General features: G+C 32.5%; 1 pseudogene; it reads right to left on the bottom strand.

Annotated features, from left to right (window-relative positions):
- Positions 1–1,498: 1,498 nt before the first annotated feature.
- Positions 1,499–5,517, bottom strand: LOC114579512 (annotated as a pseudogene).
- Positions 5,518–11,694: the final 6,177 nt, after the last annotated feature.

Genomic DNA, 11,694 nt, shown 5'->3' with positions numbered 1-11,694 from the left:
TTTTTTAAGTTAAAACTTGTGTCAAAGCCCTTTATATTTAACTGCTTTTTCATTATCAAAGACTTGGGTTAATTTAAATTTTAATAATTCATAAAAAAATATCTTGGGCCAATATATCTTAAACCAAACTTGACCATAACAAAATTTAAAATTCTTAAATTTATTTTAAAATTAATATAATAAATAAATAATCAATCAACATTTAAATTACCCTCATCAAAACAAATAAATAAAATATAACTAATTAATAAATTCACATATTAAACTAAACTCAAAACAAATCCATGCAAACAAGAATTTGATTAAAGCTTCGTTTGGGACAGCTTTTTTGTTGCTTCATAAAATAACTTTTAGTATAAATTTTTTGATTTTTTACTAGAAAGCTACTTTAAGAAATAGTAAGAAAGCCGTCCCAAACAAAGCCTAAGATATCCTCACCTACTTAATTTCAGACAATAATTTGCGCTTGGAATATATTTAAAAGAATAATTTGCACCAAACTTAGGGTTGCAAGCGAACCAAGCGTTCGGCGAGCTACTCGTTATTCGGTTCGATTAAAGCTCGTTTGTGATCGTTTAACTAACTAAAACAAACAAACTTGAACAATATTTTAATACTCAATCATAAATAAACAAGCTTGAACACTAATGTGTTTGATTCACTTACGTTCCTGACAACATCATTTGAAGTTCGTTAACAAACTCAACATTAAGCTTGATAAGAAGCTTGATTGTGTTCGATTAGAACTCGGTGAATAGATTGATTAAAAACTCAATTAATATTTAATTATAAAATTGATAAATATACATAATAAATATTTTTAAATTTATAAACCTATATAATATAATGATTTTTAATTAATAAATTTTAAAGTAATTAATATTATAATAATAGTTAACTAAAATAATTTTACATATGATTAAATCGAACATGTACCGAACTTAGCTCGTTAAGGCTAAATATGTTGTTAGTTGTGAATATGTTTTGTTAGGCTAATTTTACTTACCGTTAAAGATAAATTTTACATAGCTCGTTAGGTAAATTTTACGTAGCTCTTATAGGAAATTGTAAATAGCTCTTGTTAAGGCTAAATTTTACATGTTAATTTTATTTGTTCAATAGACTGTTTGCTGAATATGTTCACAGAACATAGATATATTAAGGCTTATTTGATTAAAGCTCGATAATCACTAAACGAAATCGAACATGAACCAAACATTAAACACCCTTAAATTAAACAAATGCAAACATGAACACAAACATAAAGTTCGAATCAAACACGAACCGAACACTTGAACAAGCTAATAATAAACAAACTCAAACATGAACACTTATATTACTCGGCTCGGCTCGGTTCGTTTGCAGCACTAACCAACTGCTTATGATTTCTTTTAAAATGTATCTAATAATTAACTATAATAACTTGCGGCACTTAGTACACGTTTACCAATCTGAAGAGAGAAAATCATCTTTGAGTCACACGAATCACATCAAAACAGACGGTTAGTCTGTGTTATTAATAATAACCGCAACAACTCTTCTAAATTGTAAAAAAAGGAATAGATTACAACAAATATTAGCTAAGATTCAAAAAGTCACCTAATACGAGATCTCATCCTCAAGTAAATGAAAAACGATTGGTAATGAAGGGAAGTGATCTCCAAAATTGAACTTTAGAGAGCAATGCATCTTCATCTTTTGCTCCACAGGCAATAAAAGCCATGGCAATGCCCAACAACATCTAAAGCTAGTCGCATTTGATGTTTCTATAGATTCTTCTCAGAACAAAGATGAGCCCAGATAACCACCGCACCTGTATTTCACAGCTCAGTTTTAATATAAATGTTACGCATAAATCATATAATTTTTTGTTCTAATATATAGTAATTCAAGGTGTCAAGATGAATCACAAAATAAATTCAAAATAATTATTTATCTCAAAATAAATTCAATGATTTTGAGACTCATCATGTAGCTGACCTCCACTAGTATGATAAAGATTTTGTTTGTGGTGCAACTTTCTGCTTCTTCTTAAATAGCTTTTTAATACAAAAATTTTTTGTTTTGTACTAAAAAAATTATTTTAAGAAGCAGTAAAAAAGTTATCTCAAACGAAACCAAAGAGTTGATGTTGCTTTTACTGTATATAATCATTATAAGAAAAAAGTCTTTACCACACAGAATTCCAATGCCAGGCAAAACATGAGGGTGTAGCCAAAAGTAGAAGCTGGTCTGGAAGAAACCGTCATCTTGGTCTTCACAGAGTAGTAGTAAATGGAGTAAAGATAGACATATGCAGCGGTAGAAGCAGCAGAGAAGAATGATGTCATTGCAATGGTAGTCTCGGCATTTAGAAGGAAATATGTTGCCGACAATGGTAACGCAGAACTGTAACGATAATCAGAATCAGGAAAACAAGTAACATGAATCCTAGACGTAGTAAACCTGCCAAAGAAAGAGAGAGAAATGAAATTTTACAAAAGAGAGACCAGAAAGAAGGTGTCCAAGTTTGTTTTTGTGAACTAATCATTTAATAAGCAGCCTACTGTTTTTTTCAAAAAAGAAAAATTAGACCAATTTTTTAATCATAGGGTTTGGCTTAAGATCGAATTTGCTTTCAAATGAGCACATTATATTTTTTTGTTTAATTTTTAAAGTATTGAGCTTCTCTCAAGATTAAATAATAGTTTAATAACATCTTAATTAAAATTTATCCAAATATCCTGATAAAAATTTCCAAATAATTTTATTGCACATCAATAAACAAAGATAATAACAATCCAAAATAATAAAATATTAATATATATTACATGCTTACCTTGTTAATTCCAGAAAGATGTGAACAAAAATACATCTCAATGAAATACTACCAAAAGAAGAAGACCGCCATGAGTGAAACAATGGAAGGAGTGAGATACCACTTTTCTCAGGGATTGGGGAGGTATGGTCTTCACACGCAAGGATTGCCTAGGAGCGCCACTCCAGTTCCTACCCACCACAGTGCCTAGAAGTGCGAGGGGGAAATGAGATGAAAAGCCAATTACAAAAACCACACCTGTTCCAAAGGGAATAGCTGCTAGTGACCGATAAAATATGGCAAATTGTGTTCAGTGCCAAAGCAATTCCAAAGCACCAGAAATGGAAAAGAGATGCTGTGAGAATCATCGACTTGATCCAATTTTTACCTAACCAGAAAAATACAAGAAAATATAAAATGAAGTATGAATTCTTAATGTGAACAAAATATAAAAACATAAATGAGTTCCAATCATGCCATCAAGTAATATTTATAATAATTCACATTGGGAGTCCATACACCATTTCTGGGAATAAAGACCGACCACTATAACGTAGCCGGAATGAATGAGTGTCGAAAGCATAGCACAAGATACAAAGTGTGTTGGAATAGCTTCCCCGCTGTGCCGTTTAAAAAACTGTTAGGCTCCATAGCATATCATCCAGAGAATACAAACCGGACATAGTCCATAATCAATGCAACGAATGAAATGGGCAGATCAAAGAACCAGAAAATCAAGCTAAAGCTCATAAGATAGCATCACGAGCCTCTTAATTACTCTGTAAGTTCATCAAATTCTTAATGAAATAGGGAGTGTCAATTTCGGGTCACGGGTCGGGTTTGGGTCGAACCCCGACGAAACTGGACCCGGCACGATGCGGGTCAACCCGACACCGACCCGATTTTTAAAAACGGGGTGGTTTCCTGGACCAGAATCCGACCCGCTTCGGTCCGGTCAACGCCGACCACCCACAATTGACCCTTATTCAAACCCGAAAATTTGCAAATTTTTCGGTCAAAAACAGCGACAATTCCTCTTTATCGGGTCAAAATGCGGTCAATCTCGGGTTGGCGGGTCAAAATGCGGGTTTCGCGGTCAAAACGTCGGGTCACTTTCGGGACAATTTCGGGTCAAAGGGTTAACCCGAACCCGACCCGATTTTTCGAACGGGTCGCAATGATTAACCCAAACCACGACGCCATTTGCGGGTTCGGGTTGACCCTAATCCCGAAATCTTTCGGGTCGGGTTTTCGGGTTCGTGTGCAAATATGACACCCTATATAGCAAAACAAGGATAACTTGAAAGGTATCAGTTTATAAATGTAAGTTCAGGACACTCAAATAAGAGAAGACAATAAAAAACGTTTAGCTTTTTTCCAAACTCAGGATCATTTGGGGCGCTTTTCTTACCGCTCTTAAAACAGGTTTTTTAATACAAAAATTAAAGAATTTTATACTAGAAAGTGGTTTTTAAGAAGCACATAAGAAGCGCGTCCCAACGAAGCCCACACAAAGAGCAGCTTGAGGAAATCATGAGACACAGCATAACTGTACAGCATATCAAAGATGCGATATTAAGTTCAGATATTTGAATAAATGATGGGGGGGGGGGGGGGCGAGCACAATCAAAATGCAATTAACATGAGCGCCGTGCCAAAGAATTAAACTGGCTTTGAACCGACTCCTTTAAAATGGTAGAATATTTCGAGCAAACAACCCATATTGGAAAAAGATTTATGCTCTATTATAAAGTGATAGAAAGATTGATAATCTATTGTTGATCTATCAATATAACTAAATGAAATTGATCTTATATTGCATCAGCTATTTCAAACCTTTCTTCCAATGCATAATTCTGGAATAATGAGGTGCATTTAACATACCCAACAATACAACAATCCCAATATATTGCCAGCCAAAATGCAAAGAGAGAATAAGCAGCGCCCAGCTGAAACCAGTACCAACAGAGCGAAGGAAGACACCAAATTACGAGGAGGTCTGAACACATCTCATGAACAAGCTTCCAACCAGACTCTTCACTCGCATCTCTTTTCCTAATAAATTTGAATGCTCAGAGTATACAAATGCAACTTAGACTGCCTTCTGATTCCAAATAAGACAATAAAGCAGACAATGAGGATAGATATATGAAAAAAATTAGGAAAAACTCATAAATTTTTTGAAAGATCATTAAAGAATAAAATTTTAAAAGTTGTGATAATCACCAGGTCTCCAGATCATCATCTTCGCGAGATATTTTGCATAATCATTTCTAAGATCCTCATAAGAATCATAGAAACAAGCCAGTGAGGAAAATAACCATTCATAAATGATGAAGATTGAGAACCAATGGACTCGCAACGAGAAAACTCTATAGCAAAATTTGATGCAAACACAACAAATGTTATTTGTTAAATATCTTAATTCTGGACTTTCTATTCCATATGAACTCTTATCATGTGTGATTTTTATTGATCTAAAACTTCTGTTAAAAATTTCTATGGTTTTGACAAAAGAGAATAAATAGTTACATTATTTGAAGTTTCTGCAAGAAAATTAAAACCTTCTTGTGTGTTATTTCTGCATTCCATACTACTACGCACTGAAAACCTAGACCCTAAGATATCAATGCATCAAATTGGATATCATAACCTAACAGTGGGCTCAATATTCAAAACCACATTAACATATCATCAGAATGATGGAATTTTCACAACATTGCCAAAGTATGGCAACTTCTAGAGATGATTCATTAAAAGGATTTAGGATTGCAATGGCAATTATTATTTAAACACTTTTAAAAATAGGGAGAGTTTTAATGGACAAAGTTTATCGTGCTTAACTGATATTAAAGAAAAGCATACTAATGCACGTGAGGTTTAGACCATCTGATTTTAAAGATTTGAGTTTTCGTGTAAGGATTCAGGCGTGTAGTATTGGAGAGTTTTGATCAAAAGAGCCATTTGATTGGCTTGAGGAAAAAAAATGTATGAGGCAAAGCAAAAATACTCAAATTAAGATAGAATTTATGTTGTTGTGCAAGCACTTTGATATTGGGAGACAATACCGATTAAAGCTCGTTTGTGATCGTTTAACTAACTAAACAAACAAACTTGAACAATATTTTAAATACTCAATCCATAAATAAACAAGCTTGAACACTAATGTGTTTGGTTCACTTACGTTCCTGAACAACATCATTTGAAGTTCGTGAACAAACTCAACATTAAGCTTGATAAGAAGCTTGATTTGCGTTCGATTTAAAACTCGTGAATGAGATTGATAAAAACTCAATTAATATTTAATTATAAAATTGATAAATATACATAATATAAATACTTTAAATTTATTATAACCTAATAATATAATGATTTTTAATTAATAAATTTTAAAGTTATTAAATATTATAATATATGTTAACTAAAATAAATTTTACATATTGATTAAATCGAACATGTACCGAACTTAGCTCGTTAAGGCTAAATATGTTGTTTGTGGAATATGTTTGTTAAGGCTTAATTTTACTTAGCTCGTTAAAGATAAATTTTACATAGCTCGTTAAGGATAAATTTTACATAGCTAGTTAAGGATAAATTTTAAATAGCTTGTTAAGGCTAAATTTTACATGTTAATTTATTTGTTCAATAGACTGCTGAATATGTTCACGAACATAAATTATTAAGGCTTATTTGATTAAAGCTCGATAATCACTAAACGAATCGAACATGAACTAAACATAAACACCTTTAAATTAAACGAATCAAACATGAACACAAACAATAAAGTTCGAATCAAACACGAACCGAACTTGAACAAGCTAATAATAAACAAACTCAAACATGAACACTTATATACTCGGCTCGGCTCGGTTCGTTTGCAGCACTAACCAAACTGCTTATGATTTCTTTTAAAATGTATCTAATAATTAACTATAATAACTTGCGGCACTTAGTACACGTTTACCAATCTGAAGAGAGAAAATCATCTTTGAGTCCACAGATCACATCAAAACAGACTAACATCAAAACAGACTGGTTAGTCTGTGTTATTAATAATAACCGCAACAACTCTTCTAAATTGTAAAAAAAGGAATAGATTACAACAAATATTAGCTAAAGATTTGAAAAGTCACCTAATACGAGATCTCATTCCTCAAGTAAATGAAAAACGGTGGTAATGAAGGGGAAGTGATCTCCAAAAATTGAACTTTAGAGAGCAATGCATCTTCATCTTTTGCTCCACAGGTGAAACAAAATTAAATTAACATGTAAAATTGAGCCTTAACGAGCTATTAAATTTACCAACATAGCCTATCGCTACAAACAGTTATCCTAACGAGCTATTGTAACAATTTATCTTAACGACCTAAGTAAAATTAGCTCTTAACAAAACAATTCCACAATAACAACATATTTTTAGCCTTACGAGCTAAGTTGCGATACATGTTCGATTTATCAATATGGTAAAATTATTAGTTAATCATCATATTAAATATTTAATTAACTTTAAAATTATTAAATAAAAAATCATTATATTATTAGGTTATAAAAAATTTAAAATATATATATATGTATAATTTATCAATATTGTATATTAAAATATTAATTGAGTTTTATCAATCTTTATTCACGAGTTCTAAATCGAACGACAAATCAAGCTTCTTATCAAGCTTAATGTTGAGTTTGTCACGAACTTCAAATGATGTTGTCAGGAACGTAATGACAAACACATTAGTGTTCAACTTGTTTATTTATGGATTGAGTATTAAAATAATTGTTCAAGTTTGTTTTTTTATTAGGTTAATACGATCACAAACGAAGCTTTATCGAAAACCGAATAAACGAGTAGCTCGCCAAAAACGCTTGGTTTCGCTGTGTCAAACCCTAAGTTGGTGGCAATTATTCTTTTGTAAATATATTCCATGTGCCAAATATTTGTCTGATAATTAAGTAGTGAGGATATCTTAGGCTTTGTTTGGGACGGCTTTCTACTCATTTCTTAAAGTAGCTTTCCTAGTAAATAAATCAAAAATTTTATACTAAGAGTTATTTTGATAGCAACAAAAAAGCTGTCCCAAACGAAGCTTTAATCAAATTACTTTGTTGGCATGGATTTTTTGAGTTTAGTTTAATATGCGTGAATTATAATTAGTTATATTTTATTTATTTGTTTTGATGAGGGTAAATTTTAAATGTTGATTGATTATTTATTTATTATATTAATTTTAAAATAAATTTAAGAATTTAAATTTGTATGGTCAAGTTTGGTTTAAGATATATTGGGCCCAAGAATTTTTATTTTATAGAATTATAAAATTTAAATAACTCCAAGTTCTTTGGATAATGAAGAAGCAGTTAAATATAAAGGGCTTTGACACAAGATTGTTTAACTTAAAAAAACTATTAAGTAAAGGAAATTAAGAGGCTTGCCAATTCAAAAAGTTTCATTAATCTGTTAATATTATAAGGGATGTACTTTCCTATTAGATTGTAAAAAATATATATATATAATATAATTGAAATTGAATTGGTAGGAGAATATCTTGAGGTGTTATCATTAAGAGGACTAGTTTAAATAATTTACGAAGGTACTTGAACTTTGACTTAGTCATTTAATAATAAGGATATAACATGGTGAAGACGGAGCATCAAATTGTAATAGTTGGATGATATTATGTGCCATTGTTGAAAGATGTTGGTAAAGGAGGTGGTATGAATTCCTATAAGATAGAAGCCTTGCAAGCTAAGCATTTGACATTGTTGGTTGGTAGCGTTGTCGGATGTAGCCATTGACATGCTTCGAACACTGATGGATGGTTGAAGTGTTGAAAATATAGTGATGTCAAACAATCAAGATTTGTTCAGCTGAGGGGTCACATTACTTAACTTCAATGTTCTTGGTGATGCAAGCTAATAATCAATATTTTTATGCCGAGTTGAACTCGTCTTAACTTAATGTCTTAGTCTATTCATGTTATACGGAGATGTACAACTCACTAGACACCCACCATATTCTACTTTCCAACATTCCTTATTAGCCTTCTAATTGAATTACCAATAGCTAACATGCCAATATTTGTATTGTCATTTTGATGGATTGATGTTCCAATATCACACTGGAGAAACAATTGAGTTAAGTTGTTCGATATCACTCTATTTATGATTTATGTAGTAATGTATCCCATTTCACCCAAAGGACGATCACAACATTCATTCGGCTCTCAAAGCCAATTATGCATTCTATATAAGGAGAACAAAGAGTTTATGATTGCATGATAATCCGCTGTGATGTGACGCTCTAACAACGATTGTTTTCCTAACATCAACAAGTGATCAACTCCATACCATATTCAATTTCACTGACATCCCAATGCTTGTCTCTTACCAATCCGATTATCAATCACTATTTAATATAATTAAAATACTCTCCAAACCTTACTTTCACCACATGCAGATCATTTCACAACTTTATGCACACTATTTTCTTTAATGTATTCTCAAATATAAGAAAAAAACATCTTTAATAGATGCATCTAACTTGTTAGAATCACTTAAATTTCACAATAATGGTAACATGATGCTGGTGTTTCAAATTTATTTTATTAAAAATGTTTTATTTTTTGATATCAAGAAAAATATTGTTTAGAATGCTTGTGTTTTCCATTGTCCGTATTCCAAGTTTGATCCTCATGTCAGACATATCAACTTCGTCACATTCTGTATCATGCTCCCTTTTTGTCTACTACATACTTGAAGGATATAGTATGTTCATGATATCGAACCTTTGTAGCTGTGTAAAACTTGCACATGTATTTTAGATATCAGATTAGTTTAGAACAGTCAGAAAAAATTTATCTTAGATGTATCAACACTTGAAAACGGGTACCTTTCAAATCTAAAAGTCTCTCCACCATGTTGCACAATTGAGCAATGGTCAGTGATTAAATAACTCTTACTGAACTAGGTATATCTTCGTAGAAGTATACACAACTACGGATAGCCATAAGGTGGTAATGATATCTCGTAAGTGCTTAAAACTTACGGTGTTTGAATAACAGAAATCAATTCAAATTAGTAATCGATTATCGGGAGCTCCAAACTAACTGCTTGACAGCCCATCTAAGCACAAGAAAACCCGCATCAGAACCTTCCCACCCAGATGCACAAATGTCATAATGGAACAATGCAACCTTTTATAACATTATGTGAAGTAAGCCTCACGTTACGATAACGATCTGTAAGTGTTACTAACCATCGTAGGGATATGTGTTCCATCAATAACACCAATTGCATTCATGAAGTTGGGCTTAAAATAGTCATTTTGAACGTACGAATGGATGACATTTCTACTATGTCTCTCTAGTAGATTTGAATTCATATGTGAAAGGATACAAGAGCACGCAGTAATCAATATTAAAGTAATCCAATAACTTTCCAATGGAGTGCGGAAGAACTCACACAACTTGGTGGGGATAACTTGAGCATGTCGATATCAACTCCATCGCAAAAAAAAAAAAAAAGCAAGTTGTCAGCGGCGAGCATGTTTTTGTATGTCCCGCAAATATTCCACAGCTCACAAACAAGAGATATCTTAGGCTCACAAAGACATCATGAAGGAACCTGAAGCATTTGTATGCTCTTCCGCGAGCCAAACAAGCCGATCCAGTACATATTGATGTCCAATATATGTTCTTACTCCAAACATTGCACTAGCCTAATTGCTTGTTCATTATCTGAGGATAGCAATCAATCTTGAAGAATGGATGAAGTTAATTCGGCTATAGCATTCATTTACTTGTAGTTGGCATTCGTTACCATGTCACATAAAATTGGAGACATCAACACAAATAATTTGACATAACTGCAAAATATACATAAAACTAACTTATTAAAGGGCTCAAAGCATTTTTCATTAATACTTCAAACCATTACAACTCAACCCATACTTAAGTGAAAATCGAAAGACAAAACTAGACATTATGAAGTGGCACCTACTAAGCATGAAAATGACAACATGATGGAATGGAAGTAACACAATGCACATAAAAGAGAGAAATCGAACATAAAAACTACATTCCAAAACTGTTGGAACGCATAAAAACATGGGTGAGTGCTGATAATATATTCAATCCATTCTTTAGTACATCCCCTTCCCATGTCATGAAATAATTTATATCCTTGTATTTCCTTAAATGCGTCTTAAAGAGCTAACGCGAGCTTGTGTGTTGTATGTTCTCCCATTTGGCCTAATTTGTCCAAACAATCGTCATGGTATAAGGGTGAGTGCGGCTAATTGTATTTTGTTGAAAGACAACCACATTTTTGTTAACCTGACCAGATAACTCGTTAAGATGTCCTAAGCCACTTTCTTCTTTGTACATCTTAGTTGATCTAGTGGTTCATCATTTATTTTTTAAAACTTCCATAGGACTTCCATCTACATCTATGTTTGATGGTGACATATCAATATTAGGTAAATTGCTTTGGTTTATCGTCATGTCGTAGCTCACTACCATAGAACCATGAATGTATCTTCAAAACGTGGGATTCGTCTTCATCTAAGTTTACCATCGGTTGACATTGCAGAAGTACCACATGGCAATGTTCTCTCAACACAGATTCTTTCAAAAATGAGTACTGAATGATAGGGAGTGTCTTGGATACGATATTAATTTCTGGGCGAGATATGATTTGTAAATATACGTGCATCTTCAGAAGATTGAGAAAAATAGTACCTGAACAATTTCATGCCATGAACTCATTAGGTGCTACTGGGACGTGCTTAGACTCCTTGTCGCCAACCCATACCACTACAGTTTGTCAGCCAGATATAGCTATGAAATCAAACTTTCATTTTTTAAATCGTATATTGGAAAGCATTATGTTATCTCTCTCTG

This window comes from Dendrobium catenatum, unplaced genomic scaffold (assembly GCF_001605985.2).
Source record: "Dendrobium catenatum unplaced genomic scaffold, ASM160598v2 fragScaff_scaffold_454, whole genome shotgun sequence".
NCBI lineage: Eukaryota > Viridiplantae > Streptophyta > Magnoliopsida > Asparagales > Orchidaceae > Dendrobium > Dendrobium catenatum.
This window is presented reverse-complemented; position numbering and strand designations above follow the sequence as displayed.